Source organism: Hipposideros armiger, unplaced genomic scaffold, assembly GCF_001890085.2.
Source record: "Hipposideros armiger isolate ML-2016 unplaced genomic scaffold, ASM189008v1 scaffold_27, whole genome shotgun sequence".
Taxonomy (NCBI): domain Eukaryota; kingdom Metazoa; phylum Chordata; class Mammalia; order Chiroptera; family Hipposideridae; genus Hipposideros; species Hipposideros armiger.
In genome coordinates, this window is record NW_017731377.1 from 6,273,674 (window position 1) to 6,290,712 (window position 17,039).

Genomic DNA, 17,039 nt, shown 5'->3' on the forward strand with positions numbered 1-17,039 from the left:
TTATCTAGTGTAAACTTGACTGGGATTACTGAAACTCTGAGTTTATAAACTTGTACTCTGTATTTGTATTAGTATCTCAACTCCTGAGAGCACAAAATGATTTTTCATGTATCACTTTAATGAACCTCACATAATATCTCTACAAGGTGGCTGGTAGATCATTATAACTAGTTCAAGACAAACCCTGAGGTGGTATTGGTGAGGAGATCTGCAAAAATGAAGAAGTCAGACGAAGACTTGGTTCTGGTAAACAACTAAATAGCTCCCTGTTTTTCATTTTGAGCATAAAAAAGACAAAACAATTCAGTGGTTTGTTGATCAGATCCCAGATAAAAGATCATGTGTTCCTGATGATACAGTTACATTAACCACACACTTGCGGGATGAAAATTTGTCATACAGCAATGGTTACTTTTATTATAGGTATTTCTCGATGGGGTTTACTTGCACACAAAAAAGGCTGCTATCATACTCATGTTATAATAATACCATTTTATTTTAAATGAGTATATTCATGTAATACAAAAAGAACACACAATTTGAGAGTTCTACTGACATTTCTTGCTTTCTGCTCCAATTTTTCTGAAACTATTTAAACATTCTTTGTTTGCACAAAGGTCATGTGACCCTCATTTTATGATTTCTGGCATGTTTGTGAAAAATTTCTGAAGATGCCTCACTGTTTAGGTCAGACACATGTCTGGGTGGCTGAAAAAGAAAGGAAAAATAAAACATTGTTTTAACTCTTTTTTTCCCTATATTGTTACTTCATAAATTTCATTAACATTATAACCAGAATTACTGTTAGTAAACAGAAGCTTCTATTAGTAAGTCACCAGAGAGATCACTATCAAAGTATTCTCTTGTGAATACAGGACATCATTAAGAGTGATTTTTTTTTAGTTAAATACAATGAATTGAAAGTGCCTGGTATTAAATAGGGTTAAGAACTCAACAGGGGCCATGATCCAGCTAGCGTACTATATTTCCATTTAAGCGTATGATGTAGGAGAGTTGTGTTACTGACCCTCAAAATTACTATAATTTCTACTTTCTTCCATCACAATGGAAACATGTTAACTCAGCAGGAAAGCCCTCCACATTCTTGATTGCTATGCAGCAGCATACCTTGTAGAAATATTCAGATCAGCATGTAAGAAAAATGACAAATTTTCTAAGATGTATTCCCATCTCAAAGTATTCTCTGTGTGATTCATTCCTAAAGGAAAAGATAAAAACAATAAAGAAAACTTAGTATAGAAGTGGACAGCATTTCTGTGAAAATTTAAAAGCAAAGAAAGATCATGTCAAAAGAACATATTATATTAACCTTCAAGCATCACCTGGCCCCCTGGAGACGGAGAATCCATACTCTTGCAGTTTTCTGGAGGTATTAAGATTGGGTTTCCTGACCCCCTGAAATTTTCTTCAGAAGGACATCATATGGTGCCTCTAGAATTCCACCCTATCAATTCTTCAAGGAAAAACATAGCATCCTCAGTTGTTCTCCAGAACCAATATTATCGTAACATGTGACTATATTCTTATTAATCTGAACTCACTGTGCTATGTCTAATGGGAAACATATAACACAGCAAGATGAAATGAGGATTAGAGAGAAAAAGCAACGATCTTTTGTCATAAGTATGATAGTGACAAGGAAAACAAATCGATTGCCAGTTTTTTCTCCAAGTTGTATGTCACCCAGGTGCTTTTATGTATCTACTAACAAAATAAACAGTAATAATAGCCCGAGACCCAGAGTTGCAATTGAGGATATAGAATTAGTTTATAATTAAGACATGATTAGACTATAGCATGGCTCAGCCATCAGTTTCGAACTCCTAAAATGTCACTGCATACGCATATGCTCAGTTTGCCTATAGTTATTATCATTGTCACAATAACTACAATCATCATTGCATCAGCCATTTGCATACAAATGTAGATGAGACCTCAACATTACCTTCAATGAGCCTTTTCTGTTTTTAGTACTGTTAGAATTTTAAGTGGCTTTTATAGTGATAATTTTACATTTTTATCTCAAGGAAATTGTGCTAAACAGTGAAGACAATTGAATATGCAAACTTCATACTTGAAATGCTCAAACAATATGTTTTTAGACTGCCTGTCTTAATCACTGAATTTGTGTTGTAATTAATTCAATCTTCAGGAAAATTTAGTAAAAAGGTTAACACAGTCATTGTAAGTCATCAAAAATTTAACAAATATTTATTTCCAGGAGTATTACAACTTAAGTAAATTCATGTAACATGGATCATTGGTAAGTCAGTTATGTTGCTTAGAGATAGAGAGTAGAAGACATTTATATCAAGTTTCCCTTCTACTATCAATATTTTAATACTGGAATACTTATGCAAACCACCATCCAACTGATCTGCCAACCAGTATTTATTGAATGCCTGCTCTGACACTGGAAAAATACTTGACAGCCAGACAAAGTTGCAGCTCTCTGGGACCTTATATTCTTGTAGAAAGTGATGCTCGGTCATTGAACGGATATTAATTGAACATCTACTATGTGCTTGACACTGTTCTAGGTACTTGGGATTTATCAGTGATTGATGCAGAAAAAGATTCATGCCCTTGAGGAGCTTACATAGCTTACATTCTAGAAATGTGATATAAAAAATACACAATAAACAAGCAAACTATATAACATTACCTTCAATTAAGTCTTTTTACTTTATTAATTTAAGTATTATGGTGGGAAAGAGTGGGGCAGAGGTGAGCTGAGTTTGGAACACACTAAATTTAAAGTTTCTAAGACCTAATAGATAGAAAGGTTGCCTGATAGGTAACTGGATTTACTGAGTGAATGAAAATACTTTTCCCATTTGAAAATTTCACTTTAAAAAATTACTTACACAGAATAGTCTATCTGAATATACAGACCTGTTTTTACGTGGGTTAGCAAACATCTTTTCAGGCAGAAGTGTCAATGCTTTTGAATATCCAAACCAGGTTGCTTTTAAAAGTATTGATTATCTAGCATAAATATAATTTGCCTACAGTGTTTGTGGGGAGGAGGTTAATCTCCACTTCTTTAAATACCAAATGATAAAATGTCAAGACTTGACAAGTGGAAGAGAAAGCACTTAAAGTCTAAATCTTAAAAGGGTCTTGGACTATGACTTTCACGCTGATTATTCTAAATACCAGGAAAGATGTTTTCCAACCTCTTAATTTAGAATATTTTGTTCAACAAACTGTAGACATGAAAGACAATAGATCATTATGTATTCCTGGTATCTACTCTGTACTTTGACAATAATTTACTTACTGGAAAGCAACTTTGATTATTATAATTAGAGCTTACAGTCAAAAAAGTTTTTAAAAATTAGAACTAAGTTTTAAACACTCTATTTTATAAAACATACATATGAGACTGAAGAACATATTATTGTTGAAAAAGATTCTGCATGTGACATAAAACAAAGATCTATATAGTATTTATCATTTCTGTTAATGATGTCAACTGTACAACAATGCAATTTATTCTACTCTACTGCCTTTGGTGTGTGGGAAAGTATCAGTGAAGGAGATATTTCATATTAATAATAAGTAGCGATGCCAAGGAGTAAAAATACAACAAAATGTTACTTTTATAATCAGGGTTACTCTTTTATCTATATGCTTTAATGACAGATGGCCAAGATGTACTTGTATAATCTGATAATATTTCTGATTGCATAGTAGCCTAATCTACACATTTGACTTGGCTAGCCTCTTTACCATAAATCTTTCTACCATCCCAAACATCTGAAATAGATAGGTAATTTCTGATTCTTTAGGGAAGCAAAATAATTAGTGGTTAAAAGTACACATGTCAATGTTTCACTTTTTTAATATATAAAAAGGGAATAATAAAACTTATATCATATGCTTTTAAGATGAGGATAAGGCTTACTTGTAAAACATCTATTATAGTACATAGCACACAGTGGTTATACATCAATACACACACACATATTCAACTGATTGAGAATTTAATTATGTTTTCATTTTTAACATAGCTTAACAATCATAGGTTTTAGAGCTAATACTTTGCCAAACACAAGAAACTATTACAGAATAACAAATTGTGTAAAAATTGGTAACCCTATGTACCTGGGAAAATAGATCACTTCATTCAGTCTTGAACATTCTGGCCTTTCCAACTGTTACAAACATCCGGACTTTTCAAATATTTGCTAATATAACTACTCTAGAAATGCTTCATAAAAAAATGACCATAAACAATTTCTATTTTCAGTTCATCCGTAAAAAGTTCAACAATTGCCAGTCTTGTCTTTACAACAAAAATTAAGCTGACCAAGCTGAAACTCTACTGCTTTTCTTGGATCCGAGAACTGAGTGGGGATGCATGGGAAACCATCAACAAGAAATCTAGAAAGACAGGGCAATCCAAAGAGTCATAGCTAAGTTCTCTTTACTTGGAGCAGAAGCTGCAGGAGCCATACACAGGCAACCATTAAATGATAATCATGATGAACTGGTGGAAGCTAAGTATGGACTAGCCTGAAAATCAGAAACTGCTGGGGCTACAGTCCTAGGGAACCTCCCCTTTCCTGGGTTTTCCCCCCAGGAACCATACTAGATCATCATGGTGAAGACCCAAGAAGATCCCCCTCCTGGTTCTTCTGTCAGGGAGGAGGAAAGGAAGCTGTAAAACATGTCCAGTGTTCTCCATAACAAATGGCTGTTCTCCAGAAAAAAGACTTTACCAATGCCTTATCCAACTGGGGGGAAGGGTATTTCCCTCAGGATTCCAGTCCCCTCCAGTTTTCCTGGATCTTAAGGGGGAGGGAGGAAGCTAAGAAACCCTTGTGAAGGTCATATTCCAGGAAAAGGCCCATGAAAAGACTGGGATTTAATCTGAATAGGACACTTCCCCTCCCCCATACCTTACCCTAAAACAACCAGGGCAGGGCTATAACAATGGATTAGAATCAAAAGACACAGTTTCTATCTAATGAGTTCTTAGGGAAACCCCAAAACAGAAAGGAGACCAAGGCAGAAATACTAGAGGAACTTGAGGTTTCTGGCATGTACAGCTCCAGTAAACATTAAACATAGCTCAGCTCCTAGCCAGATTATCACAAACCTTAGAGTTGAGGTCTACATATCTCAGTTCTTATTACCTAATACATCATTTCTGGCTTTCAACAAAAAAATTACAAGGCATGCTGAAATGTAAAACAAAACAACAAGAATAAAAAACCTTCACCACAGACTGAGGTGACAAAGCACACATCAGAACAATATTCAGATATAACATAGATTTTGGAATTTATCAGACCGTGAATTTAAAATAACTATAATGATCATACTTAGGATTCTAATGGAAAAACTAGACAATATGCCAGAATATATGGGAAATGTAAATGCAGCTTGAAATTCTGAGAAAGAATCAAAGGGAAATGCTAGAAATCAATAGACTAATAGAACTGATGATTGTCTTTCAATATCATCAATAGAAAGGACATGGTCAAAAAAGAAGAATCAGTGGGCCTAAAGATATACCAATGGAAACTCCCCAAACTGAAATTCAAAGAGAAAAATAATTTAAAAAAAGGAACATTCAAGATCTATGGGAGAAGAAATAATTGAATTAACAATTACTGAGAATTTTCCAAAATTAATGACAGACACCAAACCAAAGATCCAAGAAGCACAGAGAATGATAAGCAGGACAAATAACAAAAATCTCTACACCTACGCATATCCTATTTAAACTTCAGAAAACCAAAGATAAAGAACAAATCTTGAAAGGAGCCAGTGTAGGAGTGAGTGGTAAGGGTTTACACCCAATTCCAATGTGTAGGAGTTTTCTCCCACAGCATCAAGCAATTGTCTGACACAAGTTGGGTATCTTACATTCAACTCAATTCTGACCCTTTCTACCTGGAGATATAAGATTCCACAGGTTAAAATCTCAGCCTTCCAAGACTGCCATTCACGTCAGATGCCAGTTGCAGGTCCCTGGCTAGCTATAAATCAGAGGTTCCCACAACCACCTCCTTAGGTTTGATGAATTTGCTTGAGTGGCTCACAGAACTCAGGAAACCCCTTTACTCACTAGATAACAGGTTTATGCTAAAAGGTATTAAGGTATATAATAAAACAGCTGGATGGAGAGATAGATAGGGTGAAGTCCCAAACAAAGGCGCTTCTATTTCTGTGGACTTTGGGAAGCCTGGCATAGTGGCAGGTGGGGCATTCTGGTCCACTGCTCTGGAAGCTCTAAGAATTTACAGAGGCTTCATTGCATAGGCATCATTGATTAAATCTTTGGTCATTGGTGATTGGTTCAATGCCCAGCCCCTTTCCTTTCCTGACAAATCAGGGGGTAAGACTGAAAGTTCTGACCTTCTATTCATGGTTGGTTTCATAGGCATCCAGCTCCCATCTTTAGAAGATTTCCAGAAGTCACCTTATTATATAAACTCAGTGGTTAAAGGGGACTAGTTACAAATAACAAGACACCCATTTTAGCTTTATGGCTCTGAAATGATTTTAGGAACTGCGGACAGGGGACCCCATGTTATAACAATAGATGCTCCTATTTCTCTTATCACTCAGGAAGTTCCAAGGGGTTTGGTCTCTGTAAGCCAGGAAATGACGGTGAACCAATGAATGAAAAGCAAATATATACCTGATATATATTTTTTGGTCTTCTGAATGACCAGACATGTTTCTTATAAATCACAATATCATAATGGTGACTGGAAACATCTTACTATCAGAGGTACAAGAACAGGACTTTCAGAGGGCTTTTTGTCAGAAACCATTATTAGAAATCAATCAATAAAGTAAAATAAAATAAAATAAACTAACAGGCCAAAAATAGAGTAACTTTTGCTAAGCCTAGTCCCCACATCAAATCATAATAACAAAACGTTAAAGAGAAAACCATGGCCCAAAATGGCATCAGTTGTGCTAAAGTCCATGGTCCAGACCTAGATTTAATAACTGACCTAACTGCTCTTTCAACCTCTCCCAAAAATCACAATCTTAATCAACCAGTTTGGAATTTTCTGGTTAACACCAATGATACCTCATTGGTATCTGTCATGTCTTCCCTTCTCCATCCCCCATAAAAAGAAGAGGCCCTCTGCATGATAAAAACTCTTACCATTCCCTCCCCATGCAAAAGAAGTTGTTTTGATATAAAATAATCCTTCTTTTTGTTGTTGTTAATAGCTTGGCCCACCCTTCTTCCTATAAAAGCCTTCCATTTTGCAAAGCCCCTCAGAGACCCTTTCTAGTTGCTGGATGGGATACTGCAGATTCACGAATCACCTAATAAAGCCAATTAGATGTTGAGATTTACTCCCTTGAATTTTGTTTTTAACACCATGAAAGCAAGAAGAGAGTGGAGTGACATGCTAAAAGTGTTGAAAGAAAAAAAAATTCCAGCAACATATAATCTAATATCCAGTGGAATTACTTTTCAGAAATAATAACATTTCCAGACAAACAAAAACTGAGGGAATTCATTGCTAGCACACCTTCCAAGCAAGACATGTTCAAAGAAGCTCTTCAGAGAGAAGGAAAATTATATAGTTCAGAAACTTGGTTTTACATTCCAAGAAAGGAAGAGCACCAATAGGAATAAATATGGGTAAAAAAACCTATTTTTTTCATAATTGATCTAAAATATAATGGTTTAAAATAATAGTAATGTATTGGGTGAATATAGCATATAGATAAAGGAAAGAAATAACAGTAATATCATAAAGGAAAAGAGGGAAGAATTGAGAATAGGCTGTTACAAGGATCCCACAGTGCATACAAAGAGCAGTGTACTATTATTTAAAGTTGGGCATAAATTAAAGATTAATAATGCAAACTGTAGGACCACCAATACAAATGCCAAAAGAAGTAGAATTCATGTCTAAGAGAAGAAACAAGTGACGTCATATAAAATAATCCATTAAAACTATTGAAGGGTAAAAAGAGAAGGGAAAAACAAAACAAAACAAAAACTGCAACAGACAGAAAACAGTTACAAGCCTGGTAAACATTTCTACAATCACTTTAAATATGAATGGCCTGAACACACCAATAAAATGACAGAGATCATTAGAGTAGGAAATCTCTGTACCTTCCTGTCAATTTTGCTGTGAACCTAAAACTACCCTAAAAGAATAAGCCCTATGAAAAAATGAGTGATGAATGCGTCAATTAATAGATAAGCAAACTAGCCAACCACTTAAAAACTCACAAATATTAACAACAAATACATACAATGATGGAGATAATTCAAAGGGACACAAGAAGCAACTGAAAGAGCTCCCCACAAGTCAAAACTAGAACAATTTTAACAAAATAAAGAAGATAATATTAGATTATAATACAATTCATTAAGTAAATGTTCATGAGACCATACCAATATAAATAAATAATTGAATAAGTAAATAACTGGAAAGAGACAGGCATAACGTATCAAAGAATTCCAAGTAATTTATGTAGATATCCCACCTTTCCATAGGTGGAACATAACTCTCCATCCCTTAGGTGTTAGCACAGTCACTTTGCTCCAAAGGGTATAGTATGAAGGGGGTGGGCGCTGAAGGTGAGAATTTTACAGTGGAGAAACCTGTCAAATAAGATCTTAGCCAGATGATCAAAGTCAACATCAATATTGATAAACTATGGTCCTATTATGTTCCCTTGATATGATGTCATGAAAATGGTACTTCACCACATTGGTATTCCTCCCCAAATTCATAGCCCCAGTCTATTCAAGAGAAAAACAGCAGGCCGATCTTAATAGAGGGACATTTTACAAAACACTCTTCAAATCTGTCAAGGTATCAGTAACAAGGGAGGTGTGAGAAGTTGTCACAGCCAGAGGAGCCTAAGGAGATATGATGACTAAATGTAACGCCGTATTCTAGAACACTCACTGGAATAGAAAGAAGGCATTAGGTAAAAATTAAGGAGATACTAACACAGTATGGACTTTAGTTAGCAATGTGTCAATATTGCTTCATTAATTGTAGTAAATGAATTCTGCTAATGTAAGATGTTAATAATAGGAGAATCCGTGTTCTGGGTTTGTGAGAACTCTCTATGCTCTCTTTGCAATATTTCTGCCAATGTAAAACTGTTATAAAAATAAAGTTTATTTAAAAAATGACCGTAAATTTCTTTAGCAATAATTTTGGTGTTTTAATGATATTTATACTTTTTAATATTATTACATCTATCCATATGCTGAGGTGCATACTTGTCTTTTCAAATCACAGCACTATTGTCATATTTTTTATTCTTTACTATAATGTATGTTTGCATAATTAATAACTGTGAGGTAAATAATGGGGAAAGGGGGCACTCATTTTCTCTGTGTAGTGCTAGTTTGCATTTAGATGATGATAAAACTATTCATTTTAATTATTTTTATTTATTTACTTGTTTTGATATCATTTAAAATTCTAATGCCAAGGAGCCCTTTGCCAGGTTGACCAGGAAACATAAATCCATTCAACAAAATGAATCTGTGGAAGGGCACATATAAATTTCAATGAAATGAAAATTAAACAAGCTGTAACTTCTATTTATTAAACCTGTGAATGTAAATGAATCAGCCTTACTAATAAAATTCCTTATTTTGATCTTGTTATTATGCCTATAAAAAAAGAGTGAAGTACGCTTATTTCATCGAATTATAATTATGGTCATCTGCTAAAAGATTGAAAGGTGATGTCAGTTTGTTCTTGTTTTTTCTTGTGTGTACATACTTGTTATGAATCAATAAAATGTAGCATTAATATGAATAAAGGCATTATTTTTTAAATGTTTGCTTTTCTAGGACTACTCCATTTTTTTGACTAATTATCTTGGATCCTCCTTCTTTAGAAAGATAGTCAGAATGCATAGCTTTTCAAATAGAGTCTCTTAAATTATATTACACAGATGCTTTGGAAGGATAAAATAAGATCAATCTCTCAATGGAGTAATGTACCACATATATACACTGAGCTTGTGATGGGTAATTTCCAGAATGCTGAAAACATCTCATAGTTAACATTGTGAGAAATTGCTTAGATCAGAATTTATCTCTGCGATTTTGCTACATGTAAGATTATGAGGTTATTTGTGAAATTGAAGACATGTATAAGAAAATAAAATCACTTCAAAAACGTGAGTAAATATTCTTTGTAATTAGACATCCTTATAACACAGCCTTTTTATAGAATAGATAGTAGAATCCTCTCCCCCCAACCAAAAAACCAAAAACAAAACAGTAAAAACAAACTTGATAATTTCTGTGATCTAACCTTCCTCATGTATTTTGAGCAATTACTTATGCCTGAAAAAACCTTTCTTTTTGTGTCATCCTATAATTTTCATGCGAAGTTAAAAAATAATAAATACTTTCATATAACAATGCTCTAATTATTTGAAGGTAATAATTCTTCATGTAAGCATGATTATTAGAGGCTTTAATCATCCTTCTCAGTCTCCCTGTGTTAACAATCATCCTAACCTACCATGTTCAGATAGAATTCAGCCAAACCAGGAAAAGGCAATTTTACTCCCTTGTTCTGGAAGCAATATGCCCATCAAAGCAGTCACCCAAAACACTCTATGTTCTCATCTATAATATCTGTTTTGTTTTTAAATATATAATTCTGTTTTGTTGTTTTATCGATGACATAATTCACAAAGCCTCCCAGCTTTGTGGAGTACAAACAATATACCATCAAAATTTCCATCATGTTCTTTAAAAAAACACCAAATGGTGCAAATGTGAAAAGGCCCCTTCAGCAGGTCTGGCTCTACTGAAATTCAGACATGCCTTATGTAGTGATACTTTTATAATGTCTCCAGGTTCACAATGAAATGATTTTGTTTCAGTTAGTTATACTTTAAGAGCTCAATATTTAGTAATACATTAATTATATACCAATTTTTTGCATTTCAAAAATTTTAGTTCTGCTAGTAATTCTATGATTTCACATTTACAGTGATAATTGATTTACCAAATTAATTAAAAGTGAAAAGAAAGGAAAATAATACAAAGGAATATCTTTAATAACCTTAAACTTACTGAGAAAAAAAAGTATCATATTAAGATTAGAGTTTTATGACAACTCAACTTCCAACATGTACAGGTCAGGGGTCCTACTTTGTAGTGCTCGAGTTCACTGCATGACCTCCAAAAGATATTAGCAGGGATTCCGTGAAGAACTAAACTGTCGTAATTCAACTGTGCAATTACAGCCTCCTACTAATACTTGGTTTCTCACTGTTTTCTTTTATTCACTTAAGCAGTGATTGTCCCCTTTAATAACTGGAGAAAGCTCTTAGCAAGCATAGCAAGAAGGAACAAATCTATAAATAACATATAATGAATATGTATTCTAAAACACAGTGGATTTTAAAAGAAAACACGATAGTTTAGGAAAAGTCATCAGAAAATTCATGTGTATCATGGGCTTACTATGTGCCGAGCCCTACTATCAGGGCTCTACATTATTTCATCTTTAAAAACTCTGTTAGAGAGAACATGATTAATACCCTCTCTTTTATTTGAGAAACTGATGCACAGATAATTCAAGTAAGTGTTCAAGGTTACACAGCTACTAACAGGCAGAGCGGGAGTTTATACACCGGTAGTCTGGTTCCAGGGCCTGGTTTTTATGACTACATAACACAGCTTCTTGGAAACAGGTCTCGTGTTGGCTCTGGCCAAAGGTTTATTTAGGAAAGGGAAGCACAGGCTTCACCACATCAGAAAAGGCTGCCCAAATTGGGATTAAAACAGCATTTCCAAACAGAACTCTGGAAGCTTTCTCCACTTGCTAGAATCAAGTTTCTTCTTGTTTTTTTTTTCAGAAAAGGGCACTGCCATCCCTCCAGCTCCTTCCCGTCCCTCCTGACAATGATAAAGGCATCCCCACTTGGTTTCCCAGTGTTCCTCTCATCCTTCTAGAATCTGTTCTCCACAAAGATCCAAAGTAGGCTTTTTAAAACATAACTCAAGTCATGCACTGTTTACTTAAAGCCACTTGTGAATTAATTCATTACACTTAGAAGGAAACCCAACGCGCTTACCAAAATTTAGGCGACCTTATGTGATTTGGCTTTGCCCACCCCTATGATCTAACTTTGGAGGACTCTCTCACTTATTAAAATGTGTGTTGTCTTCTCTGACATATATTCTGTTCCACAAACATGCAATGCTCCTCCCAGTCTGGGGAATCTTTGCGTCTGCTATCCCTCTGTCTGGAATGTTCCTCTCCCAAGTGTTCATATGCCTGGCTCTTTCTCATCATTCAGGTGTCACTGCAAATGTCACTTATTCAAAAATGCCTACCTACCCCCTACCTTCTCCAGAGTAGTTCCCTCAGTTGCTATTTATCATATTACTCTTTTATCTATCACCTGTCACTAGCTGAAATAGCTTATCTTCCTGGTACTAAGAAGGTAATAACAATGCAAATTACTAACACAGTTATAAAGGTAATATATACATCCACTCAGCAAGGATTGCTGAGAACATTCATTATAGGGGAATATGCATTGTTAAATACCTTGAGTATCTGGGGAACACCTAATCTTGTTTTTTACTCACTGTGTCCCCCTTTCATTATATTCTGAGATCTCTGACTATCTCTCTGCCCCACATCGTTTGCACAGATTTTTCCTCCGATTATCATTATTGACAAGCCGGATAAATGTAACTGTGCTTGTGGAGGGCTAGAATATTTACAAGGGCTTGTCTGGGCAGAATTAGAATGTACTTCTGCTGAGACCGAGCTGGAATAGTAAACGATGCTTCAATGTTCCCTCATTAGAAATTCAGTTCAAATTTTTCTCTTTATGTAAGAAATCTCCAGATGCTTTTTTCTTGCTCTGGAAATACCAGTTAGCCTTATACATGTAGATGGAAACAAAAATACATTTTCACCTATTTTATAAGTTTACTCCATTGATGGTAGATGGGGTGGAAATGCAAAAGCAGTGAGATGTAGAGCTGCTGAGAGGTCCTAAGGAGATGTGAAGAGATCTCTGGAACAAAGACGACCACAGAAAGAACAAACATCTCAGAGGCAGAGTAACTTCTCTGATAATATTGCCTAAGCCATTCAGATATACTTCTGAATTTGGGAGTAGGATTGAAAAAAGGAAGAGATAAGAAACAAAGAATGAGAGTCTTCCCTTTGTTAGAATGGTCCTTTAATCTAGCTTCAATATCCTCAATCTCACAATAGACTACGAAGATGTCACTCTGAGTTGGGTCAGTTCTCGCCACCCTTTAAGTCACCCAGGCCATCAAAAAGCCATAACTACCCCACAAAAGTGGGCTCTCTCACAAGTCTCAGTTTATGTAACATTAATCTTTGTTTCCATGTTATTGTGTATCACATTACTAGCTACAGTTCTCACCTGGAAACTTTTCTATACTATGCCTGCTATTATGCAATTTTCCTGATTAAGTTTTCACATCCTCAATTTTTTTTCATTGCCTTTATTATTTATGCATTCACATATGCATTCATTAAGCATGTAGAATGTGTAATGCTTTATATTTGTTACTGAAGATACAAGAATTAATATAATTTGTGAGTTTAAGGAGCTCAGTTCTAATGTTGAAGAAGGAATGTAAGCCAGTGGTGTAGGGTATCTCGGGGCTTTTAACTAGTTGAATGTGTGATTTGGGGGTTTGGAAAGAACATATCTTGATTTTTAGAGAGCTGAAAGTTAGCATTTCCTTCAAGAATAAAAGTAGGCCATAAACTACAGAATCAGTAGAACTTGAGACTTCTTCATTAATAGAAATTGCAAATATTTTTATCTCATATTACAGCTGATGAAACTATGTTGAAATAGTCCTTGCTCATCTCTTCTTTAAATTACAGTAGTTTCTAAACTTATCACTAGATCTTGGTATTTAATGAATTAGTAAAGGAGCACAATAATTGCTACATCACAAAGTTGATTTTTAAAAATATTTTGATAACTCTATTTTAATATGTTTGCTTTCTTTTGTAATTTTATGTATTTTATGTTACACATTTAAAAACATTACCCTAGAAAGGGTCCATAAGTTTTACCAGATCACCATGTCTCTATCTAAGAAATCCTGGTCTAAGGTGACAATATAATTTACCATCCCAACTAAGGAACTTTTTTTAAAATGAGGGGATGATAATTATAGGCTTAATAATTAATAATTATTAATGAACAGTATAAATATTAATAATTATAGAATAACAGATTATTAAGATATTTTTGGAGTTTACCTATTGCACATTAAAATAAGCAATAATAATAATATTAATAAAAGCATGGTTACCAACCAATAAACATGAACAATCAGAAACAGTCATACATGTGAAACTGAGGGGAGACCAACATTTAATCTCTGCACACAGCCTACTGTCTATCTACCCCTGAGTATTTGTCAGGTTGGATCAATGTGTTAACACAGAGTATTTAATTGTAGACCAAAGGATCTTTGCCATGCACTGCACACTTTAACAAGCCAACCTTCAGTAATCACAATGGTGCAATTAAAAAAAAAAAGCATTATTACATAAACTTACATTTTCTGTATTTTTTATTTTGATCCTTTTTAGGTCTATATTTCAGGACAGACATATCATACATGATATAGAAAACAAACCAGTAAACTTCACAGTTTCTAAACTCTAATTATATAACGTTTTATATAATTTTTAATAGATGGGTATATTGCAGAATCTTCACATTAACTTAGTTAAAAAAATAAATCTCTGTCAAGGTGCTAAATGATTTTAAAAGTTTCCCAGGGAAGAGAAAAGAGTACAAACTTTTTGAATCACAGGTCTGGGGGTGAAACGCCAATGATGCTGCGTGTTAGCTGTAATATATTTGCACTTGATTCCTTCCTGCCTACCCCAGAAAGCAACAAAGGAAAAAGAGAAACAAATAAAGAAACAAGAACTCACAGACGCAGACAATAGTTTAATGGTTACCAGAGGGGAAGGGGGTATACGGGTGGTAGATGAGGGTAAAGGGGGGTCAAATATATGGTGATGGAGGGAGAACTGACTCTGGGTGGTGAACACATACTGCAACATATAGATGATGTATTACAGCATTGTACACTTGAAATCTATGTAATTTTATGAACCACTGTCACCCCAAGATATTTTAATAAAAAATAAATAAATAAATAAAAATGGAGGAATGACTGGGAGGATTAAATTACATAGTGTAGAATAATTCCTTAGAATTCTGTCCCATTTTTATAAGATTGATTGAAACCCTTCTATAAGGGTTTATGATAATTATTCTTAATTTCTCTAATATTTTTAAAAAACCACCATTATTTCTTAGTTCTTCTTGCTCAAAACCTTAAAGATGCCTCCATTTTTATCTCCTCTACCAAATTTATCAAGCACTTACACCTCTTTCTTGACAAAGCTTACAGATTCTTCCCTTTTTGCGCATTTCTCCAATGATGACTCAAATATGAATGCTCGTATCTCACAAATGATTGCAAACAGTTCCCAATATACCTTTCCTCACGACATAATCCCTAACACAACTATATATCCACATTTTGGTATTCTTATTATATCATTTAATAAAAGGTATTGCCCTTATTCTTTATCACAAATGGATGCTATTCAATCTGACATTCAAATCTTAACACCAATTTTACCTGTTTCTTATCTAGTCAAACTTACAAATTTTAATGTTGAAAAACTGTATTGCCAAACTCAGAACAGGATATTTTTCTGTTTGTATACCCTACCATATATAATTTAATTCTATTTAAACATATTGTTCTCCTCTCAGCCCAATTTTGATTTTGCCGTCTATGAAAACCAAAGTCTTTTCTAACTGGTGTTGGGAGCTGGCTGGGACCAGCCAGGGACACTGAGGCTTTAGGTTGGCAAGCTTGCGTCTCCAGGTGGATACAGGCATGGGGTGAGTGGCCTTGGAGCAGTTTGGTGGGGACCTGTGGGACAGTGCTTCTGCCTTCAACTGCTTCCAGACAACGCAAGTGCGAAGAGTAAAGACCCCAGCTTGCTGATAGGAAAAGCTTATGGACTAAGGGACTCGGTTGCTCATGGACTATGGACTTGCAGTTTCAACATACATCACCACTCTGGGACTTTCCACCAAGGACCTGCTTCACATGCCTGGGACTTTCTACTGTGGACTTGTAGACAGTTTCTGTTTGCCTCAGTTTAACCTTGCCTAGCTATATCATTGGTTTATATTGTGTATAACATAGCTTGTTGCTGAGGAGAAATTGTTTCTCCTCAGCCCATGAATTTTAGCTTTAGGGAATTGCTCCCTAAAATGAGGAAATTGCTTCCCCTTAAGAATCTTGTATACCCAATAAACGAGGTCTCAGTTTTGCCACCAGCAGACTGAGTCCCTCCTGTCCCCACACTTTGTCTCTCTTCTCTTTTATTTCTCGTCTCCCACCCAATCCTCTCAGGGACCCATTTGGTGAGTTCCTGGCTGACAAGCCAGGGGCACTCGGTTGAGCGAGCTGGTCTAGTTCAGACTGGCCTATTCAAATCACTTTCATGCAAAACACAACCAGTTTTTATGCAAACATTTTTACAAGATGTGTGTGTAGTTGATGATATTATGTAATACTTAATATTTGTGATATATGCATCAAGAAAATGGGTTGATTTAGCTAAATAAGCCCCCTTAGATTCTACTGGTACTGATTTTTTGCAATTCAAGAACATGGCCACTAGATGGTAATCATAGACCATGCTGATTTCATTAAATTACCTATTTCAGGGATAATGCACCAGATGAAGCTATTTTTCAATCTTCTTACCCCAAATAATATTTATCTATCTATGTATTTATCACCTATGTCTAAATAATATATCTAAATCATATCTATAAGCATCTATACACATATATTTGGATATTATAAAATACATATTTGAACTTATTTCAGTAATATTTCAATACCAATATGATTATTACATTATTTCAAAAATATAAAGGGGTAATAAATTGTGTTCAAATATTCCTAT

The 17,039-nt window shown here is 34.8% G+C and overlaps 1 protein-coding gene across 4 annotated transcripts in view; it reads right to left on the reverse strand.

The window, feature by feature from the left end:
* GALNTL6 (polypeptide N-acetylgalactosaminyltransferase like 6) overlaps positions 1–17,039 on the reverse strand; it is a 1,038,752-nt gene that overhangs the window by 695,080 nt on the left and 326,633 nt on the right. The window contains exons 1-2 of one of the 4 annotated variants that reach the window (XM_019636102.1): positions 1,331–1,410; positions 1,129–1,219 (exon numbers count right to left, since the gene is read on the reverse strand). The exons of 2 other annotated variants lie outside the window; for them this stretch is intronic. The gene's annotated coding sequence lies outside the window, so the exon portion shown is untranslated. Of the gene's footprint in view, positions 1–1,128; positions 1,220–1,330; positions 1,411–17,039 lie in introns of those variants that run through there. One more of the 4 variants, XM_019636101.1, reaches the window with a different exon arrangement.